General features: G+C 44.3%; 1 long non-coding RNA gene across 1 annotated transcript in view; it reads right to left on the bottom strand.

Moving 5' to 3' along the window:
- Nucleotides 1–887: 887 nt before the first annotated feature.
- Nucleotides 888–24,464, bottom strand: part of LOC138690535 (uncharacterized) — a 30,433-nt gene continuing 6,856 nt past the window's right edge. The window contains exons 2-3 of the long non-coding RNA XR_011329314.1: nt 3,565–3,696; nt 888–3,343 (exon numbers count right to left, since the gene is read on the bottom strand). This is a non-coding gene — a long non-coding RNA (uncharacterized lncRNA). The remainder of the gene's footprint in view (nt 3,344–3,564; nt 3,697–24,464) is intronic.

Genomic DNA, 24,464 nt, shown 5'->3' on the forward strand with positions numbered 1-24,464 from the left:
CATACATCGTGGGAAGCCGCAAAGAGCTGTGGCTTTTCCAAGCTGTACTTCTGGGGGAAAATAAGACTTGCTTCCTGTAAACTATTATCATGAAGAAAATGCATCTGCTTTCCCCACGGCAAGGACTGAATTCCCTCCAGTAACAGTCACAGTTGCTCCGAGACTTAATCTTCTTTGCCAAATGCCGAGCTTGAGCCGTGTGTGTGGCTGAGGGATAGACGGAGGGCTCACCGGCCCCACTGACCAGGAATCTGGGGTAATGTTCATGTGTTTACACAGTACTTGTGATTAGTGTTGTTCATCTCCAGCACATCTCTGCTTTCAGTCTTGAGAACACTGTGGGAACATTTTCTTTCCTCAGACAAAATGGGCAATATCTTGGCTGGGTTTTATGGTAAATTTCCTTTGGAATCTAGTTTAATGTCTGTTTTAAGGAAGGATAAAAGACTAAAAAAAAACCCCAACCCAAACAGCATTTTAATTTCAGTCTGACAAAAAAATAATCCTGTTTGTTTGATCTCAAATGGGAACAGTTGGCTGCTTATTTTCCCATTTTTTTCTTTCAGCCCCAGGTTAACTCACAGAAATATCTTATGCTTCTGTATTTAATCATTACACTGAAAGATCAGTCTGATCTAAATCCTACCATGATCTAGATGTAAATATAGATGGAAATATATCCCTCAATGCACATAACATACCACTGAATTTCTCACCGTGTGTTTCACGGCTGGTCATAGAAGGCAGGATCCTGCCTTTGCTTTTTGGCCACACTACATGGGTTTGGAGGGGGAAAAGTCTCAGAGGGGTCTGAGATACTCACTGCTGTGGCTTTGTCTGTATTTCTGGAAAAGAAACGGCCAACTATAACCTTTTGCTATTTCCCCCCCCCCAGGTCATTCACATTAGAGACAACAGAGATGAGTTTGGCCCTCATTTATTTCTGAGTACTGCAGCTGCAGGTAGGTTTGCTCACTCAGTACCAAACCTGTTAGCTTGGGAGTTTCCTAAAGTGAAGACACAGCCTGGACATTTGCTCAACAATGCACTGTCCATTGCTTTTCCCAAATAATCCCTATTTACAACCAAAAAGCTGACCCCTACTTCCTTAAACAACACCAGCTGTAACGCTTTAAGGCTTTTATTTTCTACTAGGCAATTGGAAAGAAAGAGAGAAGGGGAAAAAGTGTGACCAGAAGCACAACTTCTCAGCCGTGAGAATCTTTCCTCAACTCCAGTGGGCTTAGGATCGAGCCTTGCATATCTCAGCAATTTATATTCTGATTTGCTGGTACTATACGGTTCTTTCCTCCTCATGATGGGGAAAGTATATATCCTTTACAATGCAATAATGCTTCTGTCTGATAAAGCAATAAATAATAGGAGATTTAACAATATGTGGCCTTTCTGTGTGCCCTGCAGGTTTAGACTGTGATGCAAATATTTATGCACTTGATTTATTGCCTTGGTTTTCTGCCATTTTGAGGAACTCCCACCACAGGTGGATGAATTTTCTTTACCTAATGTTCTGTGTAGCTACTGTGCTAGTGGCAAGTGGAGTCACTTGCAGGGATGCAGCACAAAGCAGCAATGCAATATGAACACAACTTAATAACCATAATCATATAGAAACCCTACAAACAGCTAAATGCCAACAGAGGGTAAGATAAGTTGCACTGAACAAGGGATCAAAGCAGCAAAAAAGAAGTTATGTCCTTTAGTTAGCAATTTTTAGCAGTGTATGGATTAGCAGGTTGTATTGATTTCCAAGTTGGGGAGAAGTCCCCAAAGAAAGGAAGGGCAGAAGGGAGGAGCAGCATTTCCATTTCCATTGCATAGGCAGCAATTGCTATTGCCATGTGCTCTGCAGCCACGCTGAAGACACGTCCAAATCAGATGCCAGTGCTGACCCAAATGCTCTGCGAGTACCAGCGTGGGAGGGAACTATTAACGATCCCGCGTGATACAAAGTCAACTGATACTGAATGCACAGCAGCTGCAATGTACCAGGTAGGCATAACCTAAATGCACCAAACATTAATGTATAATGTGCTTTACATCTATACAGAAGGAGATGGATTTTGCCGTAAGGGCTTGATAAGCTAAATAAGCACAGTAAAGCTTAAAGCATGGCAGGAAAGAAGAAAAGGGCAGAAGTCACAAGCTAAACATACACAAATACAAGGCAGAGCTGGGAACAGGACCTGGGGATTCAACCCCCAGGCGCAGCTTCTGCAGCCCCATGAGTTTCTCCTAGCAAAACCAGCAAACCCTCGCAGGCTCCATCCCAGTGCTGTGTGCCGACCGGAGCACGGAGCCGCGGGCGAGCCCCTGTGCACTGATGTGCCGCCGGAGGACATACCGACCCCAAGAGCAATAGCCTCTCCTCCACAGCTGAATCCCCCTGCCAAGAGGTTCACTCCATATATTTATATATAGATGTATTTCTTTGTCCCCAGACTCCAAATACATACATGTATACATATATACTTTATTCTACACTATGTATATAGTGTGGACTACGTATACATGTGTATATAGAGAGAGTGGAATAAAGCCCTAGGCCAACACAAGGAGCAAAGCAGCTTGCTATATGTCTGCCTTGAAGGAGTGGGACCCCTAAAAGGCACGAGAAGTCTATTACCCTACGCAAGAGCAAATCTGAATGCTTGCAGGCGATCTTATTAAAAGCAGATACTCAAGTTTCACAAAACCCCAAATATTAAACTGCTCCATGTGGTGCACAAACATAAACAGGCTTGTAAATAAAGCCACCCCAACCTCTGGGCATGCGATAACTTCCCAGACTCAACACAGATAAAACCAAGTTTCCAGCAGAAGGGCAACCTAAAGCAGTTCTGACTCCGGGAATATAAGTTGACTCTTTCCATTGGCTTCAGAGAGGGAATCGTATTGCCCTTCTTCAGCGCATTGGCTGCACCGATGCCATGTGAGCGCTGGGTTTTAGCAAACCTGTGCGTGAAGCACCAGGCTTTGCAGGTACACACAGATGACTAACATCCATCTGGCACTTGTGTATGCAAATGGAACCTTTCCTGCTGAGCTATGTGCCTAATTAGTACATATAATTGCAAATAGATATTATCTAGGTTTCTGATGTCTTTGTCGAGCTAAATGCCTTCATACAAACTTGCGTAACTGAGTGTGTGAGTAGCTCCATCAAGGCCCAGGTCTGCGTGTGTTTAATGGCTTCAGGATTTGTGGAGCTTAATGCAAGCAACCCAGGGAAGATAAGGATTTATCTTTAACTTCAGCATCAGCTGTAGGGGTGTTATTGTACAGAACTACACAAGACGCACGTTTCCTTTATGATGCAGAGGACCTAAAAAGACAGGAAAAATGGAAGCAACATAACATTTCTATCAGAGGATATTGCAAAACTAAGCTAGTCCTTACAGCCCTGTGAAAACCCTGCTGGCCCCTGACCGTTATGCAAAGAGCATTGCCACTGTATTATCCTGTATTTAGCAAGTTAGGTGCACATTTTTCACACAGTTCTGCTGAAGTCCTACAATATGAGCAGCTGGTGCCTGTTGTACGGACCTGTGCGCTGAGATTTCGTGTCCTTGGAGTGACTGAGTTGTGTTGATGTCAGCAAGGAATTTCAGAGGAGAATTGTTTTTCTAGCGTGGTTCTGTTACAGTAGGTCCTCGATAGCTGCACCTGCATCCCTCCCTGCAAAAGAAAGTCATGAAGGGCGGTGAGATCCCTCTGACTGGCAACGCAGCCCCACACCGAGAGGAAGCCCATTCAGAGCAAACGCACAGCCCGTGACGGATGAATACCCCTGCTGTACAGACACACAGAAAGACCATCCATCCCCAGGGAAAGTGCTGCTGCTTTTGGTTTATTCTTCCTGAACTTCATGTCCGGAGCAGCCCACACCAACGTACTTAAATTTTTATTGTGGCTGCAAAGAATGCTGTATGTTCTCAGTACCACCCTCATCTCCCCTCCAAAATGGTGCGATAGTTGTATTTGTAGCATAACAGAAAATCACGTGGGAGTGCAAACGTGAAGCTATGCTCAGTGAGCAAGAACAGAGGAGGGATAAAATTCAGCCTTTCCTCTGGCCGCCTCCATCCTGGTGGGGCACAGGCTACTGTGAACTGATATATTTGACAAAACCCAGAAAGTAGCACAGCAGGTCAGGACACGACTTGGGACATGAAGATGAAAATGTGTCATGTACCTTTTCCCTCCTAAAACCAGACATGGGCTAATGAGCAAATATGGCTGAGTACAGGAATGCCCCTTTGCCTGACCTTCAAGCACTGGCTTTGCACTCTCCTACCCTTATGGTGGGTGTTCAATTTTTAGCCCCAACACACCTGTAGAAATCATGCACCTGTAGTTACCAGGGAATTTCATATGACTGCCACTGGCAACAATTTTCTGTGCAATATCCTGTGGAAAAGATGCACAGCTGCCCTCAAAGCATGTTTTTCTGCGCCCTGTGGATAGCTGCTTTTGTTAATAATTTTCTTGAGATAACTGGGACATCAAATTATTTTGAAGTTGTTCTCAAAGGTATATAGATACTTCATTTTTTTGCTGACAGCTTTAATTATTCAGCACTGCTGTAGCACCAGATGAAATATAATCACGGGAAAGGGCTCCTAACGCCACAAATAATAGCCAATTGTGAGGATGGCATGTTAAAATCAGCAGTGAAAAACAGCTTGTACTCTCTGACCTCTACCCAGTCAAATCCTGCTGTTGCTATAGTTGTTATTCTAGAAAGAGTATTATTTCTCTTAGCTGAGAGTCACTTGTGAGAGAAAACGAAAACATTGCCTTTCCTTGAATCTTTTCTGTGGTCCCAAGTCATTATATATTATCAGTGGACTGATTACTCATTTACAATACCAAACTATTAAAAAAGGTAATTTTCTGTTGTACCACACTTGACATACATTTCCCATTTGCTCCCATGGAGACGCAGTGACTTCAACATCTTGAAAATTTTTATGAAATAGAAATAAACTCAAACTAGAGTGTGATGTGGGCAATGGACATTCCTCAGAAGAACTGAACCACCACAGCACATGCTCTGGTGGGCGGCCCCACAGCTGCAAATATCAAACTCACAGTGCAGGAAAAGAAGTTTATCACTGTCTGATAATAGGATGCATTAACACAGCAAAAATTGCTGTAACTCTCTGGGAGAGGCAGCCAGTTATTCCTGGGGTGGCATCCTTATATTTTGTCCTCTGTTTATCTCCCAGGAGGCTTAAAATTAGGACCAGATACACTTCTTGATTCCCCCCGTGATGAGGAAGGGCGACTCAACAGCATGGTGGTTTCTTTTCATTCCCCTACACCGCGAGGAGGAAAAGGGGGGTGTTTTAAGAGGCTGGCTCTTTGCCCAGAGGAAGCCCTCCAAGACCTGCAGTCCTTCACCCTGCATAAGACAAGTCCTCGCAAGGGATCCACGCGTCCGTGTGGAAAGGCGGTTGCTGGCAGGGGGTGGTCAGTGCCAGCCCTCTACACCGGTCGCCCTGACCCTGCTGTGCCTATCCCAAACCCCAGCTGCCGTCAGAGGGGGCTCTCGCTGGGGGACAAAGGGGCATCAGGGCAGGCTGCCACTGCAACTTTTCTTCAGTCATGTAGTTTTAATGACATAGGATATGAAAAGCTTCAAAATGGCTACCAGATTTTTATCTGCCTTTTTTTTTTTTTGATGGTGCTACTCAAAGGCACAAAGAGCACAAGAGCTGTGCTGCTGAAAAACCCGTCCCTTAAAACCATCCCTCAATGGTTACGGCTCTCCAGCACACGTCAGGGCCTTTCAGTCTAGGTTGGAGGGACAGTTGACAAGAGGCACCCTGAAGTGGCTGGTCTGATATGCAAAAACCACCTGGATGGCAATGAAAATCTAGTTAAAACCTCATCTGAGGCACAGCTCCTTATGCCCCACACTAGGGAGTACTTTCTTCCATGAGTAGCACCATAGAAGATGTGAATTACAGCAGCACAACAGAGTGCTTGAGCAGTCTGGCAAAACCTCGCCCTGGTTTTTCAGACTCCTCTGCCCCACCACCAGTGTTCCCCTGCAGAGCAGATCCAGAGGAACTCCCTCAAGCAGCCCCACAGCTGCCTTCTCCAGAGCAAGCATTGCTCCACCAGCCCAGCAGACACCCATGGGGACACCTGAAAGCATAGATCACATTTTGCAGCATCCCAGGCCCTCCAGTGTCTTGTCCCCCACCTCCCCGTTCCCCAGAAACCACAAACTGCACCTGCAGTTGCAGGAATTTTTGCCACTAAATGTAAAACTGACATTACTTTTTTATCATTTATAGGAGCTTAAGAAAAATAAAACTACTTTTCTAGCATTTGGGACAAAGCTTTTCAAGCCATAGAGCTTTTCCGACAGGTTTATGAGATTCTCCTTGGCTTTCTTAAGACATGTGCTGGAAGGCAGAAAATCTAGCCTGGAGCCTTTGGGCACTGCACCCAGGGGGACCGAACCCCTCCGAAACAACTCTGAAGTTCAAAAGCAACCCACACTGAGGAAATAAACCAAAGTTCAAACGCAAGTGGGAAAACGTTGCTAAATGCTCCTAAAAACTTGCAGAAATTGGGTATGACAGAACAAGTGGCAGGACCTTTGTCTACAACCAAGGGGATGTAATGAGTAAGGGCAAGGAGCACTGAGCTGGCTGAAAGGAAAAGGGCATCACCCTGACTGACGGTGATGTAGGGCCTTATGGCATCTGAGCCGTTCCTCCATTTGTTCATAAATATTTTTTAAAGCGATTTTCAGTGTGGGAGCAGCTAGAAGGTCAGCCTGGAAAATAATTAAATCTAAGGAAAAATGGAAAGAAGAACGTGGCAAGGAGGAGGACCTTGCCAAATCCCTTTGTTGGAATGTGCAGTCAGGTTCCTGTCTGGCAAAACTCAAAAATACTGGCTGGGAGATTCACTTAGTTGAGAAGAGAGGGAAGAGTAAGAGTAAGTAATTAAGGTCCATATTATCCTTTGAGCCTGGCATCTGCTTAAATTAGCACGTTTGATCTCTACTTTCTCCTTTAATCTGAGTAGTTTTAAAAGAGTTATTACAGGACACAGGTCTGTGTTCTGGTTTACCTTTTGGCCCCGCTGTTTATCCAACTAATTTATTTGTTGTGCATTTTAAATTCCTTTGTCTGCTTTTACCAATTTTCCCTCCATGCACCCTCTGGTCTTTCTGCCTATGCTCTCAGCTTCCTTCCCACAAAATGCATTTTGGTCTGGGCTTGTTTTGAGTTTATTTATTTATTAGTAAAGGAATTTTCAAGGCTTTTCTTAAGATTGAAACAGTTATATCCTGGCCAGAGGACAAAGTCAGCCAAGATGCCCTACAGAGCTAGAACCTGGGGCATTACAGGGAAGGTATCAGCTCTCTTTGCTCTCCCCAGTTCCCGTCCTGCTCGGACTCAGGTCCCCACTTTCCCAGCTCACCCAGATTGCTGTTTTCCCCTCCCAGCTCTGCAGATTCATTGAAAGCCTGGACAATTTTAGGGCTGGCCAGAGCAGTACACAGAAGGGAACAAAAAGTGCCCAAAAGCCAAGTTTTCTACCCGTTCTCATTTGCACTGTATCACCGGAGAGCACTGTGTCTCGGCAAGGGTTGGGTAGGTACCCGAACACATAGGTTTCCACGCAGGTAATACAATCAGACAGCATTCAGCCCTCTTTGGATTATTTGAAAGCATGGTAATTTTCACTTTCCAGTTGCTGGAGGTCACTTTGTGGCAGGAAAAATATTCAAAAGAGTAGAAGCCTTGGGCTCTGCACCGAAAATCCTTCTCTTTCACCACCCCACTGCTTGCTTTGTGGAAAAGGCCTCTCAAAGCTAGATGCATTATCAAAGTTCAAATTAGGTCCATTGAATTTTATTAGCAATTTTCTACTTTGTTAGCGATTTCATGCTGCCTATTAACATTTGTTTTTAATATATTGTTATCACTCATCACAAAAGGCTAATCCTATTAGTACTTTCCATATTGTATTACAGAAAACAAACAAGAAGGCAGAGGTGATTCCTCACCCTGCCATTTTCATATATTTATAGACAGCAAATTTCTCCCTGCACACTCACAGCCAGCGCAGCCCAAGAGGACATGTCGAAGGCACGGCTGGTTGGAAGGAGCCATGCAAAACATGCTCAAATGTGTGAAAATGAGAAAATGAGAGGAGATGAGCTCTTTGTAGGCAGAGTAGTGAAATGCTCTTTTAAATATAGGCACATCCTATCAAATCTAATCAAAAGTGATGTGTTTTCTATTAGGATTTTTTTAAAAAAGTAAATATTACCAACAGCTGATACTATCATACGTAAGTTTGATTTTTAACTTAAAATACAAATAGATTCATTTTAGTGAAATCACTAATTAAATATTGTTCTGGTTTAACCCCAGCCAGTAACTAAGTACCATGCAACCTCTCACTTAGTCCCCCCTGCCCCTCCAAGGGAATGGGGGAAAAAATCAGAAGGAAAAAGGTAAAACTCGTGGGTTGAGGTAAGAACAGTTTAATAGAACAGAAAGGAAGAAACTAATAATGATAACAATAACAAAAAAAATGGAATGTACAAAAGAAGTGATGCACAATGCAATTGCTCACCACTCGCCGACTGATGCCCAGTTAGTTCCCGAGCAGCGATCCCCCCCCGAGGCCAACTCCCCCCACTTTATATACTAAACATGACATCCCATGGTATGGAATACCACTTTGGCCACTTTGGGTCAGCTGTCCTGGCTGTGTCCCCTCCCAGCTTCTTGTGCCCCTCCAGCTTTCTCGCTGGCTGGGCATGAGAAGCTGAAAAATCCTTGACTTTTAGTCTAAACACTACTTAGCAACAACTGAAAATATCAGTGTGTTACCTACCTTATTCTCATACTGAATCCAAGATATAACACTATGCCAGCTACTAGAAAGAAAATTAACTCTATCCCAGCCAAACCCAGTAAAAATATCTCTGGATGCCTGATTGATTCACCCCCTACTAAATACTATAAGACATTTTCTACAAGAGACATTCATGCTTATGGATACATTTACAAAATACATTGAATGCAGTATTTAAAATGGAAACATAATACTCCTGCTCATTATAAGCAGAGAATGTAGGTCAGACTTTTGGATATATATCCATGATCTCTAAACTCATCTTTCCCCCTCTTTTTTCTTTTTCATCTTGGAATTCATTATGGGGTATAAGGAATTAATTATGGGGTATAAAACAGTAACATCAAAAGATGACAATTAGTGATAACGTCTCCAAGAGGTGGACTGCGCTGCTCAGGATGGCAGCTGGTACCTCCTTATGCTATATGTACCATGCTGAGCCTTATGTTAGTAAATAGGTACATAATATTAAAATGTGTGAAGAAATTACTATGATATAATGCAGTATGTCACCAAAAAAGGCCCAAATGTTTGTCCTATGCAGCAGAGCAAGTTTTCACCTTGCTGGTGTATTTGCATTCAGAACTTTTAGGTTTCATAATCCTGTTTTCGCTTTCACATCTGGGACCATATTAACATGGCTTCCATTTAATCTAGGAACTATCAAGAGAAAGAGAAAGGGGTATATCTTCTGCATAGTGGCTGCGAAATTACCCTTATCCTTTGATATATTAAAATTGAAGTGCTGTAAATTTCTGTTGTCATGGAGATATTTTCCATGCCACTCCATGATTGGCCATCTGAATTCACTTTCCTTTGGGTTTTCCAGCCTAATTAACTGCTGTATTTTTGCCGGCAGAGAGGAAAAACCCACACGAACAGTTTTTGGTCTGTGACCACATCCCTTATGAAGCAAATATCATTTTTGTATACTACTAAAGGCAAAATGCATAAGTGTGGCTTGTATTTATAATGCAGAAAATGCAGTAATGCTCAGGCAGGAGTCAAGCGTTATCAGGTTGAGCGCACAGCTGTTATTTATATCTCCGTAATAGGAAGCAAAGCAACCCTGGTTAAGACTACCCATTGCAGGTCACCAGCGCAGGGCGAGGTGAGGATGGAGGCTGTGGGTCCGCGAGGGCAGGCAGGGCGCGGGGGCTGCCAGCACTGCCAGCAGCAGCACCCGCAAACCCAGGCACACCGCGACCCTCAATCACCGCAGCCAGCTGCAATGGGGTGATCCCAAACTGCACCAAAACGATGGCACTACCTATACCAGCAGCACTTCTGACACATTCAGACAAATTCAGGATTCAGGCAGACAGAAAAGGACCTCTGGGCAGGGGCCAAAGCAGATCTGTGCCTGTTACAAAGATACTGTGCTTATTTGTGCCTTCGTTTTCCTCGCCCTTGCGTCGCTGGGTTCTCCAAAATTTATTTTGGAGTTCAAGGATGACCAAGCCTGCCAGATTTGGAGAGTGGGCAGAAGCAACCTCACTCATTTAAGTTTACATCCCCACAAAATTTCAGGCTACCAGCATCCTTCCAAGCACCAGGTAAAATAAGTTAAACACCCACGTGGTCAGTCGCTATTTGAAGAGAACACCTGGTGGTACAGGTTGATCCTACTCACTCCCTAGTGATGTGGTTGATAATAAATTCAAAGCTCACTCATCTGCTGCTGTACGGTCTGTAACATGGACAGGCCTTGAGATCAGCTTCCCTTATGCTTTTCAAATTAAAGCGTCTTTGATGTACTTCTCTTCCTGCCTTTGAACATTTAGAGTCCATCGGCAACGAACTGAATGATTTGGTACTAAATAGACTCCCCTCTCCTTCCCCCCAAGAGAATTAGCATCAGGTCTTAATTTACTAATGGACTATAGACATCCATTAACATAGTAATTAATTCAGTGCTAAAGTGCCTGTAAGACGGAACCACGCTGAGTGCACGGGGAAAAAAATTACAAGTGACGTCTTCCCAGTAAGCATCACAGGGCTTGGGTGGAAAAGTTAATTGAACAAAGAAATAATGGTGTACTTTATTCCTCTTCTGCAGCTCGGTGTCTAATTACAGCATTTGACAACAATCCTGTACTCAATTCTGAATTTTTGGGCGGGGGTCCAGTTTTTTCCATCTTTCAGAAATTAAACATGGAGGTGGTTCGCGCCAGCGTAAACAACTGCAGCTCCCTCTGAGTTTGGCAGAGCATCGCCAGCAGCGTGGCAGGACGCTGGCTCTCGGCCCAGCTAACAAACCGCGCTGCGATGCCGGGAGCCTCCAGAGTCAGCACGAGCAGCTATTGCATCTTAGCCGCAGCAATAACGTGGAAGATTTTGCATGGACACCACCCTGTCGGTGTCTTACATCCACATCTTCCAAAAGCATCCTGTCCTGCAGGCTCTGGGCTAGCAGCATGGTTCATCACTCCTTCTAGCTCTGCCTTTGGGGTTGCTGGTGAAGGAGGTGGTTTCAAGTGCCCGCGAATATGTCCTCAGCTTCTCCAAATCTCACCAGAACTCCTACGAAGTGAAGCCAAGTATTTGTCACACTGGCGTGCAGCTGGTTTTGTTGGTATTTTAAAAAGACAGGACGGGTGTTCCTCATGTTTCAAATTCCCTCTGCTGATTGAAATTAGCCGCCTTCCCGAAAATAATTGCTGCCAGTGGCAATTATTACAATTAAAATGTTTACTAATGGTTTGCAATGCCCAGACTAAGCTAGGCATCATGTGCCAGGTCATGAATGAACTTAATTAGACATTATTTAGAAGTATGTCCTGGTTCATAAATTAAACACCTTTCCAGCTCTGTTCATTTGTAAGGTAGCCATTGCATTCAAATGAGAAAGACAAAAGAGCAACAGAGCAGTTTTCACTTAGAGCCATTCAAAGCACCACAAAGCAATTGGAATTTTTAAAAAAATGCTAGTTACCTATTTGAGGAACACACCAGCCAATTTAAATAAACACACCAAATTAATCAAGCATAATAATTATGTGAGTACAGGGCTGGCTAACACGAGCTTTCCAATGGATTTCATGCAGTAGAGTTTCATTTGAATGAAAAAGCTGGGCTGCAGAGGATACCACAACCTTGAAGAAAACTGCCCCAGGTTATTATTGCCAGGTTTGTGGGTGCTCTTGACAGATATATGTGGCTTTTATCATCATTTGGGCTTCAACTCAGAACACAAGCATGATCTCGTGCTGCAGGGGATTACCACTACACTGATTGCTCTTAACTGGTAAAATGTTGCAAGCAGCGTCTACGTACCACAGTTTGATTGTATCAATAGAAAAATTATTTCATTAAGGCTTTTCATGCTACACTATTGATATGAAGGGATGATGTGTGTACTTCAGTCTCCATGTTACCTGTGATTCTTACTAGTGACTACATGAGCAGGATTAAAGAATTACATAGAGGTAAGGATACAAGCAACCAACCATCTGTTGATGGTTTATTGTGTACACAAAGCAAGCAACATCAGTTGTGTTATGCCTTGTTCGGTCTCAGTATTGATCACAAAATGACACTCCAGATGTGTAAATGGCTTATCTGCAACAGGGAAAAGGTTTCGTGAGCTGAGAAGTTTTTGTTCATCCAGTGTCAGCTGAATGGTCCGGCTGCCTCTGAGCCCCGCTGTGAGCGTGCCCTGGTTTGCTCCCAACATAAATCCTTTATGAACGCCTTTGCCTTCAAGTACATATTTCCTTTTTTTAAAAACAGGCAAAGGAATTGCATGTGGTGTGGGCTTATAGGTGTGAATGCACTATTCAAATGGGGATGGAAAATCTTTGTTACTGTGCGTCTTGGCATGATGAGCATCATTTGTTCAAGAAATTCAGTTACAGCCTTACTCAGAGAATGTAGTCTCACAGGCTTTAAACAGGGTATTTCAGAGGGGATCATGCTATTTTCTTCTCTGAAGGTGGCTCTTGGACCTGGCACTATGCTCCTTACCCTCACTGCCTGTAGCACCTTGCCTGAGAGAGCCAAGCACAGGCACCAGCCTCCCTGGCCAAGCCGCAGCGGCTCATAGCCCAGCTTTCTATTCCGGACGCCAGCAGCATTTCCAGGGATAGGGAGGTGCCTTCTTCACCTCCTAGTTATCAACTGCTGAGTGCCATCCAACAGCAGGGGACTTCCTACCTCTCAGCTTTAATGCTATGCTGTAACAAAAGTAGCTCAGCTCCCAAGAACGCGTTTGACTTCAAAGCTCTTGTGATCCATGTGTGACATACATACATTAGATTAGAAATCCATTTGTCAGTCAGAGCTAATGACGGTGCTCACTGCACAGAGCATTATCTTTGTCAGGAGCTGGCATGCCATGAATATGCATGCAGAAGGGTGAGCATGCTTGGTACAAATGTATTTACATTAGATGGGCTCCAACAAGGACTTAATGTTCTAGATGGGAATATTCGTGATAACCTCGGAGCCTGGCACTGCGCAGACGTGTTATCCATAAATTGAGGTGGAACAAGATCTGCTGCCGCTTTCCAGAAGCAGACATGGGCAAGGATCAGGCCCTAAGATATTTTTTAGATGTTAAAATAAACATTAAAGGCATCAGAAGTATTTTGAAAGTTGGTGTCTTGGCATTTTTCTCTAATTCTGCCAGTGAAAAGAGGAAGATGGTGTTTTCTTTCAAAGCACAGCTTCTTCAGTTGGAAAGAATGGATCAAAGGAGATCAGAGATGACTGATGCCTATAAATATCATACTTAAATTTGCTGTGAACAGAAAGGAACTGTATGTCGATTGGAGCTGTGTTTACTCCTAATGCTACCGACAGCTGCAGCTGGCTGGTACAGAGCGGAGCGGGGAAATCTCCCTTGAGGCTCTTGCCTCCGCAGTTTTAACAGGCTATTCTGGCACACTTTATTGAGTATCTAGTAAATAATTTTTAAGAGGTCTTATGCAGGCTTGAGCCAGCTATGCTCAGCACTCTGGCTTTTTCTTTCAATCAATCGTCCATAAAGTTGTAAGCTGATTTTTATCTTCCTAACACACTTATCTAGTTTTAATGGGACAGGGGCTAGAGGAAATTAAAAACCCGGAGAAGATGATGACACTGTGATAGCCAAAAAGGAGCCTCTTCCTACTTTTTAAAGTTAATTCTTGGTTGAGAGGGAAGTGAATAGCCTAGACAGAAATGTGAGACACCTCCCTAGACTCTTGGCTGGATTTTATATTCACACAGCTTATCAATCAGTGTGATTCATAGAGTGTACAATCAATTTCCACATATGCAAGAAGTCATCACACACAGTACCAGTAAATAAACACGTGTACTCAGTGTCTGTGAGCCCTCCGCCCTGGCTGCAGCTAGCCCTGCTCCTGCCCTGCTCGTCCAAGGGCACCGGCCCATGCACGAGCGCCAGTGCTGAGAAGAAATGCCCCGAAATGCCCGTAAACACAGCACGGTGTCCCGTAACCTTTTGGTTCACTCCAGCTTGAGACCTGGTGTGGGGTGCTGAAAGCACAATTCTTCATGACTGTGCTTCTGGCACAGCGGTGAAACCCAGTTTTACATCCACCAGTGCCGGAGCAGTGACTCTTTTACCACAACAGGGGAGCGTTTACCCTGCGGCAGCCAGCTATTCCACAACCTGCAGAAATCGGTGAAGTCACTTTCCTTTGGCCTTTGACCCCCGTTTAACAACATAATCGTTCTTAAACCTTGAGCCTCGAAAGCCAAAATTTGCCCAAAGAATGTCCTGAATTACAAAGGTTCAGCAACTACCTTCGAACCGTGACAGCGTTATCAGAGGGAACTGGAGACCCTTCTCTGGGAGTCATCAATATTCTTGTGATATTTGGTAACCCCCACGGTATGAGGGGCCATGGTCTGGGGCAGAGCACAAAGGGAAGCAGGACGCATCTTCTCAGGGGCTCCTAAACCACACAGCAACATTTCACATTCTGCCCTCCGTGAACTATGCACAACTATCGAATATAAGCCAGAAGCAAAAGACCCGTGAAGTTTAAAAAAATCTCCCACAAAATCTTTTCCCCCACTTCAAGGCCAAGGAAAACAAACAGGCCTTGCCACATGCAGTAGAGAGAAGAAGAGAGAAAAAAAAAGACCTCCTAATTAGAGCAAAATTCAATAAGCCGTAGGCTTGTTTTAAAATGAAAATGCTACCACTTTTTTTGCAGCAGTGACCTTACTTTTGCCTTGAGGATTAACACAAAGCACAGCAGCATTTGCAGTCAATGTTTTCAGTGAAACTGCCTGAGAGGATGTGAAGTTTGGAAGATATTGGCTTTTTGGGTCAGGCTGGAGTTTTCTCACAGAGGTTTCAATTCATTTTCTTCCATTTTCTTTAACTGTCTATCAGCTCTGCATAGCTCACCATGCTCATCTCAGCATCCAGCCTTTGCAGCTCCCAAATATCCTGTAAGCATCCATTAAGTCCCACAGCTCCCTATGGGGGTAGTGGAAACATCGCTCCCTTCCAGGCGCAACACCAAATCTGCAGGCTGCAGCTGTACCACACTGCAGAGGCAGAGTCGGGACTAAATCAGATTTAAGTCAGACATTTGTTTCTCTTCAGACCTGGTTGCTGTGTAGTGACAGTAGCTAATTTAGACACACCTAAGCTAGGTATAATTAGTTGAGTGTATGAGATATTATTCAATATATTATTATGTGAATGAGATAATAATTTTCCTATGGGTTTGCAATAACATAGCAGGATGAGGAGTTGCTAATCTGTACTTCCAGCTCTCACTTGCCAGCTCAATATTAATATAACGACTGAATATATTATATGTTATATCAATATTATATTAATATCTGTATTAATGCAATAAGAATACTAGTAATATTTGCAATTAGAAACCCTCAGGACTCGTATAACCATATGTCTGTCTCCTCCTGAAGACCCATCCATCCACCATGATGTGACCATGGGCACAATCTGACACACCATCAAAGCACCCGAGATGCCTGTGTGAGCTCATATACCGTAATTTCACCTGCTTCTTTGCAGCCCCATTCTGCTCAAATTCACAGAGCTGTCCAAAAATCCCACTCCCTTATGCTGGGCTATGCTTTCATGATCATGCACTGGTGATGAAAGAAGTTTTATTTTCAAGCATCGCTCAACATGCTCTGCTCTGCCGTTTGTGTATAGGGTCCCTTTCCTGCCAGTATTTAACGGTGTATAGCATAACGTGCTTGGCGGTATCTTGAGCATGAAAGGTGTTATTTACAGCACACTTCTATATTATTTCAACAGCCATTTTGATGCCCTGCCTCCTGACACCCTGCCCCTTGACCAGCATCAGCAGCACAGGCAGACTGCTGATGCCCTGCTCTCTGTCCGACTTTGGCATCACAGGCAGGGTGCTGCCTGCATTATCCATGTAAGGTATGATTCTCTCAAATCTCACGCCGCTGGTGGAGCCAAGGGGTGGTGCAACTCTTACCCACATTCAAAAGGCATTTGCACAACTGGCTGTGGCCGCCAGATGACCCGGACACTAAGTTTCCCTGGCAGCCCACCGGAGCCGTGGCATTGCTTACAATCCTGCATTTGTTGGTGGTGATCAGGTGAGTTGCAGTATGGATGCATCATTGCTCGCATTTCCTAGCACCTCAGCAGAGCTTGGTTCATCATGAGTTGTCAGACTCTGGAGAGGTGAGGCTGCCACTGGGCCACAGTGGAATTGGGGATGAGCACCTCAAACCTCGGACCGCTGAGTAACACAGCCGCTCTGGGCATCCCCAGAAAGTCACTCAAGGGCCTACTGTGGTGACAGAAAACTAAAGCATTGGAGCAAGAACAAAACCAAGCTCAAAGTCTATGACAAAATTACAGAAGCAGTTGAGCAGACCTGAAGCTGTTACTGGGGCTTGCTTTTTTTCAGCTATGAAACTCCATTTGAAGGGAAGGTCAGAGACTTTTTTCCTCCCTAGTTTTCCATTATGTGTTATTCACATTTTCATGTGATAGTTTCTATGAGAAATGCACACCTTCCAGCAACTAATAGAAAATTCAGATAATGAAGACTGCAGCTCCTGATAAAAAATCTCCAGGAATGAATTAGCCCCAGATAGTATTACTGTCTGCTTTTAAATTCATGTTTATGTAGAAGGAAAAAAGCTAGCTGATTTGAGAAATCATAGATCCACTACAAATTACAAGCCATGAAATACTGTACCTTGAAGGTGAAAGTTGGACCATTCTGAACATGAAATACGGGAGCCACGTGTCTTTGTTTTACCTGCCCTGGTTTTTTTAATAGAGCAGCCTGGTGTAATGACATTTCTTATTTCAGCTGTTCATTTGTCACAGTGGGTTTTCTTCCTGGTGTAGTAGCACAGAAAAAGACCAGGACTGGGAACTTAATGTCTCTGTTCTTTGTTCCTGTCTGTAATTCTTAGACTCTCATGTTTCCTGATACTACATGAATCCCAGCAAATGTATTTTCTCCTTTCAGACTGTGCAGTTTGTTTCTCCAGACGAAGCGCAGAGACCTCTGTGCCTGACAGATGCCTGGGAGCTCTTCTGGCATCCTCAGGGCCAGATGCAGAAGATGGCCTGAAGAGCAGCTGCAGGATGATCTTCCAGTGCCCGGGGGGCTGGAAGGGGCACTTCCCAGTTCAGAAACAGTATGTGGGCGTCAGGCTGCACTGCAGCCACCGACCTGAGAGAAGGCAGGAAGGCAAAGCTTTTTGCTGTGAATTTTTGTAAGCACATCAGAGAATTGTGTCAGCATCCCATTTGTACTGTGTGGCATGTCATCTCTGCTGGCTCCGAACGCAAAACCTTTCTGCATTGCTTGCAGTTACGCACACATGTAGAGACGGGACACCTTCACCAATGAAGAGGTCGCTTAGACACCAGAAGAAATATGTCAGGTTCAGGATTATTCAGACATACTCTGAATTACTTCTGTGACTTTCCAGAAAAAGGGTCTGGAAGGTATGATTTGCTTTCTCCCATCTTACCATACTTCTACGCAAAAGAGAGTCCATCTATGTTCATTAAACCTGGCTTCTGCAGTCTTTGGGCAGCTTTGCCAAAGAATAGGGCCAGGGCAGCAGAGCGACAGGTAGTAGAGGCCATAGGGAGGTAGCAGAGGCCACAGGGGCCTCTGCACCCATTGTAGTCCCCTAAAAGCTGATCTTTCCAGAGGGACATGTGCCTGTTCACCCTCTCTTTCACCTACTGAAAGAGCTGGAACAGTAAACTGCTCTCCACTGACTTTCCAGAGGGACTGAGAAGAAATAGATGCCTCTGGAAATCTAACCTTAATCCTCAACGTTTCATAGCCCCCAGGAAGTCCCCACATTTCTGTGATGCCATTTGTTGCAGTTTTTTTTCTGTGTAAAACATTTTCAGATTCTCCTGGGGACAAGCAGAAACCCATCTTCTGTTTCAGCCCCTCTGCCAGAGTTCATTCCCTGGGTCACTGTCATTCCTTGCTAATCTAATAAATTTTCCAAGCCGATTAATGCAGGCTTCTGGTAACAAGTGGTTGCGCTATAAGCTGCTGGGATTCAACACCGGGCACTTGCTCCCCCCTGCGCGGGAGCCTCAGCTGGCAGCAGCACATAGCTGGAGGCTGAGGAGGTACTACAAGCAGAGACAAAATACTGCTGCTATCTGGCACTACAAAGCCAGACTCAGATAGTGTGTTGTCCCTTGGAGGTACAGAGATGAAAAAACTAAGATGTGAAGAACTTAAATATTTTATCACAGCCTTTGCTCTGTTTTGTTCTTCATTTACATTAGTAAGTAAAACACACTTTTAAATTGGAAAAAAAAAAAAAAAATTCCTTGGTTGTCTTCTTGTTAATGCTTGGGATGTCAAAGAGCACATACTTCCACCCTCTACATCCCAGGAGCAATGAATAAATATCACCTAAACAGGTCTCCACTGGGAATGACTGTGTCCACAGAGCTCCTCCATCAGCCACGGGCCACGTGCAGATATATTACCCTGGGACACATTACCCAGACATATTACCCAGAGGAGCCAGGCTCCTCTGTAAACACAAAGGACTGCAGCCTACATCCTGCACGAGTACCTTTATGTGTTGAAGTAGCAGATGCTTTTTCAGATACATCTGAATAGTTCACCCAGTGCAGGAGGGGAACACCACAAGCACCCGTGTCAGCACTGCCACGGAGACCCCCGGCGCGGACACAGCCAGGGCACTGCAAGGCACTCGGCATGGCATCCTGAGGGCAGAGAGAGGAGGTGTGGGGCCAGGAAGGAAAGGACAGAAAAATCATAGTCAATCATGGCAACTGGGAAAGGAGCTGCTTTGAAAAGGATTTTTTTCTTTTGCAGAAGAAGGTTGGGAAAGAATTAGAAATGGGAAAGAAAAGTCAAGCTAATAACAAAGCAGGGAATAACAATGGAATGTAATAAAAGAGATTATCCCATAAAAAACTCAGTCTCTCATTTGGAATCAGTGCCTGAAGTAGCAGTTGTACAGTGTTTACGTCACCTCTCTGAACAATACTGGGACTCAAGGGGAAAATACTCCGTCCCCAAACAGCTTTCCAAAGTGCTGTTGCACAATTGCAGCTTCAAAGGGTAACCTGCAGCAGTTAGCTGAATGCTTCACCAGTACAAACTCCAACACCATTCCGGTGAAAACAGAAAATATCAAAACCTCCTTTACATAGCCCAAGATCCTGGAGGAGGGCTCAGTAGCTGAGACCAGGAGGACTATTCAAAAGTTAATATCAAGCTAATTATTTATGACCCTTTTTAGTGCCTCACTGAAATCTCCCTGTAGTGTTTTCAGGGCTCCTGAGCTCTCCCCCACTGCAGCACTGTGCCAAGAACAGAGTTTGACACTTAAAATTACCCACCTCGAGCAGGGGGTTGAAGATGGTGACCTCCAGAGGTCCCTTTCAGCCTCCATTACTTTGTGATTCTAGGAAAAATCAATTTGCTCTCAGTGAAATCGAACACTGGCATTTTTGAAGGGATGTGAGAGTTAGGTTGCCAAATCCCAAAGAACTTAGAAGGCATTTTGGTTCCTAAATCCCATACACTCTAACAATTCCCTGGCCATTTCTTAAAGGTCAATGTCATTTCTTCTTTAGCCCAAATGATCACAAACCCGTTCAAGTGAAAGTTAGAAACCCTGCTGCTCAGTGACCAGGAACCAACCTGAATGCTCTTATCAGTCTCTTTTAGTGCTATAAATGTGTTGCTAATTGCAAAACTGATACAACTGAAAGTGCTAAAGGAAGATTATTCTAACTGCAAAATGCCATTGTGCTTGATGAAGTCATCTGCAGGAGCTAATGCCTTGATTAATTTTTCTAACATCTGTTCAGAGTGCAGCACAAGAAGGCTGAAGCCTTGCATCAGTGGTCTAAAATAATGGCAGCACAAGGGACTTTCTCTTCCCACCCAGGGGCAGCGCTTTTGTAAGCACTGCAAGTAACCACCAGCGGCTTCACAGGAGGATTACAGAGGGATGTGGGCCACAGGACAGGAGCTGCTGTCTTTGCTGATAGAAGAAGTCGGCTTCATGTCTGAGGCGTAGCTGCCACTTCAGCACGTACTGTGGACGGGAAGCCAAAGCTCGTGCTGTACGAGCCAGAAGGTGGAAGATGGAGCAGCTAAAGAGCTTAACAGGATGATCTCCATGTGTGCTGGAAACAGCATCACACAGGCATCTTCTACGGTGTAAGGAGGGTGAGGTGGCTCTTTGAGCAAATCTATCTCACACTAGAATCAACTTGTGTGTTGCACGCCAATGAAATCGGAGCGGGGGGGGCTATCTTGTACCAGCTGGGGATTTGCTTAATCTGGAACGTCAAATGCAAACAGCCACTGACACAACAGACTGAAACGTCCAATAAAGTGACCCAAACTCTTGCTTTTTCCCTTTTTCTGACACCACATTATTTGGGGGAATGGTCTACAGAAAGAGGCCTGTGGCTGCCAAATACCCTGTGCAGCTGGCCAGAGATGCTCACACAACCAGCTCCAGCCTTGGTGGTGTTTTTCCAACACCCAGAGCCTGGCAAGACAAATGTGGCTACCAGAATTGAATGGGAAGAGCAAAGCCACATGGTGCATTAGAGAGCAAAGATTTAAAGGCAAATCAAAATGCTTTCCCTATACTCATTATATCCCTGAGAGGGTACAGTGCCCTGGCGAGTCACCCTGTGCAGCCATAGCATGCTCAGATAGCGCACGGTCCGGACAACAGTACCAAACAATCCAGGAACCAGGGAAGGAAATGACCATTTTCAAAGAAATTTTTAACATCATCATATATATTTTTAAGCCTTCAGATCACCCTGGAAAGATAGGTTACAAACCACAATTTCTTCCCATTGCCACTTTCCACACTTAACACTCACTGAGGGAAAAAATACCCACAGTAAGGCAGCCCATGTAGTGCGTGCTTTGGGCATGTTCTCCACTGGAGAATGTCATGATCTTCTCATGAAGATTTCCTGGTCAGTATATGAGTCAATTTTTAGTGGTTTTTTGTTTTAAGGTAGCATGGCTCGATATTCAAGGAATAGTTGGTATCTCCTGTGACTAATCATTGCCTGTGACTGAAACATGCACAGCAGTTGTTACTGTGTGCTATGAAAGAGGAATCGCTATTTAAACTCGCTCAGAAGCCAACTGTTACCAACACCACCAGGTTCAAGGAAGCATTTGAGTGTAGAGCTGACTGAAAATGAGACGACTCTTTTTAAGAATATGACCATTCCACCTGAACTTGTAGAAGCAAAATATCCTTGTTGCAGAATAAAAGCACCACCCTGGGAATCAGAAAACACCAGTTCAGTTCTGTGCTCTGTCCAGGCTCGCTGTATGCTCTTTAACATCTGTTCCCATTTTCATGCATAAAATTGAGCTACCTACGTCTTTTCACCCTCTCTTTGTTATTTTTAAGCTCTCTGACGTAGGGACTGTCTCAAAGTATATGATTTGTTTAGTGCAATACAGTACTGGTGGGTCCTGTTGCACAATGGGCACTTTCAATTCCCACTAACTTCAAGGTGAGCAAACCCGCAGCAGCTCTTTCAAGGACTTCAACCAGATGGACTCTCTGGTTGCCCGGAGAGGCTGTAGATGACCCATACCTGGAAACATTCAAAATCAGGCTGGACGGGTTTTGGGCAACCTGATCTAGTTGAAGATGTCCCTGGTCATTGCAGGGGGGTTGGACTAGATGACCTTTAAAGGTCCTTTCCAACCCAAACGGTTCTCTGGTTCTATGGCTTGCTCAGAGCCTGGCTGAACTGGAGTCTTTTCACCCCACTACGATGTCTCTGTTGCTCTTACCCAATGAAGGAAAAACTGCATGATTACAAAACTAGAAAAGGTAAAAAACTGTACAGGGTGTTCTCCAGAGCTGAACAAACCCTTAAAATGCCTGCAAGAAAGCATCTGATCTTAATATTGAAAATGATCGACGCAGTACATTTCCCATGAAAAGCCTTCATATTCTGCAAGAGAGATTACAAGCCCAAAAGTTCAGCGCTTATAGTTTGCCTGAACACTCTATAAACACACATGTAACTCTAATATTCATGCCTTTTTAAGAGCACTGCACAAGAATTTCTAGGGTGAGCTACCAATTTCCATAATCACAAATCACTTCTTCCACTGGGATTTTCAGCTGTCTATCACCTATTAAAGGGTGCCTGCACCCTTCAGAATCACTGTCAGCAGAAAGGCCACAAGCTGATACATTAATCCATCTGAATATAATCAGAATTGGCATAAACCTTTCTTCAGCCTGTTACTATACAAGCCAGAGCCCAACCTTTCCGCATGCTCCAGGGCATTTAGTTGACTCTGGTTTCATGTTTGCACGCTGTCCCAGCAGCAGCCCAGATCAGGGCCAAACCTCCCCCAGGTTCATGGATGGGTTTTGGGGCCAGAAGCACATGTGCTGAATTACTGTGAAAGCCTGATCTTGAGGGGTTTCCAGGGAGGTTGGAAGCAGAAAGCAATGAAAATCTAGTGGGAGTTTCTGCCCACTTTAGATTTTCACCCTCATGTTTGAAAAGGGAATGAGGTAAAATCATTTGGAAAAAAAAATAAGAAATAATATGCATGACACTTTCTCTCCTTTCCTTCCAATGAGTCCTGTAGCTTCCCTCATTTCAAAACCACCTTTTGTTCCATTTTCTCACAGAGACACTTCCCCTCCTGGCTCTCCTGAGCCCTTTCCATAGACTGTCTGAGCCCACCACTCCCTCCAGCCTCTTTACCCCTTTCAATCTGTTTAAATTTGCTTTTTCCCCATGTGGCACAGATCATTTCAAAACAGCCCTTCCTCACCTTTTCATATTATCACTCTCCAATTATTTTCAAAACTCAATCAAACCCCAGAGTTTTTGCCATGATTTTAACTATTCCATTTTTCCCAATTTTATGTGGTTTTTTTTTCCCCACTGTTAAATTCTTTGCAGTGCTATTAGTACGACAAACATCAGACACACAGTTGAGCTGTGTTGTGCAATAGTGTCCAGCCTGATACTCACCCACGCATTGAGAATAATCCTCAATAGATTGTTCTGGAGGCTCCAGCTCCCTGCTTGCAGGCATGCACCCAGAAGGCAGCTGGACGGCAGCCTCCAGCCCATTTTCCTTTTTCCTGACGTCTTTTTTTTTCCCCATGAACTGATGTCAGTAATGAATTTAGGGACTGTCTCCACTTAATCCACAGTCTTTTCTGTCCTTTTGGACTGGACGTAAAGACAGTTGTATTTTCCCATAAAGGTTATCTTCCTTCTTTTGAAGGTAGCCACCTCTAAGAACAACTGACATCACTCACTATGTATTATTGAGTTATTTCATATCCTGCTAATCAGGACCTCATCTGCTCGAAAACTGAAAAAAAAAAAAATACCACAAAGGTATAACTAAAACATGAGAGAAACACACCCAGAAGGAGCACAGCTCTTGAAAATAAAATTTCAGGAGGGACAAACCAGCAAATGGTGGAAAAAGAAGAGACCATAGGACTACAGAGAAGAGAAGAAAAGAAGCCGTAGACCTTATTTTCTGACATTATAAGCTTATGAGTGAATTAAATTGGCACAACTTTCCAGAATGAGCGATGGGACAGGCTGAAAAAGACTTTGCTGTGGTCTCACTGGCACAAACACTAAAATTTCAGCAGATGAACAACAAAAAAAAATAGAAGGTGGTGTGTCATAGAAGATGAAGAAAAATATCTGACCACTTCTTACTTTTAGTCAACACCATGTAGACAAGATACATCATACAGACATCCCTTGGGACACCGATACACCCTACTGAACCCACTGGGGTACACCACGAGCTGGCTCGGCCTTCGTTTTGCCCCCTGGAAAGATGAGGCTGACCAAAGTTCTCCAACACAGCTGTCTCCTCACCAGTAAAAGAAAGCGCAGACATCCAGCATGAGTCATTTATAAGGCTGATGTAATAGGTTGGAGAGATTCCCATGCCTTTCCTGATGAAGACCTAAGAATACCCGCAGTAGTGAGATCTTCATAGGCCAACTCATGGGATCCTTCCCGAGTTGTTCTTGGAGGG

Source organism: Haliaeetus albicilla, chromosome 22 (genome assembly GCF_947461875.1).
Source record: "Haliaeetus albicilla chromosome 22, bHalAlb1.1, whole genome shotgun sequence".
In the NCBI taxonomy this organism is placed as follows: domain Eukaryota; kingdom Metazoa; phylum Chordata; class Aves; order Accipitriformes; family Accipitridae; genus Haliaeetus; species Haliaeetus albicilla.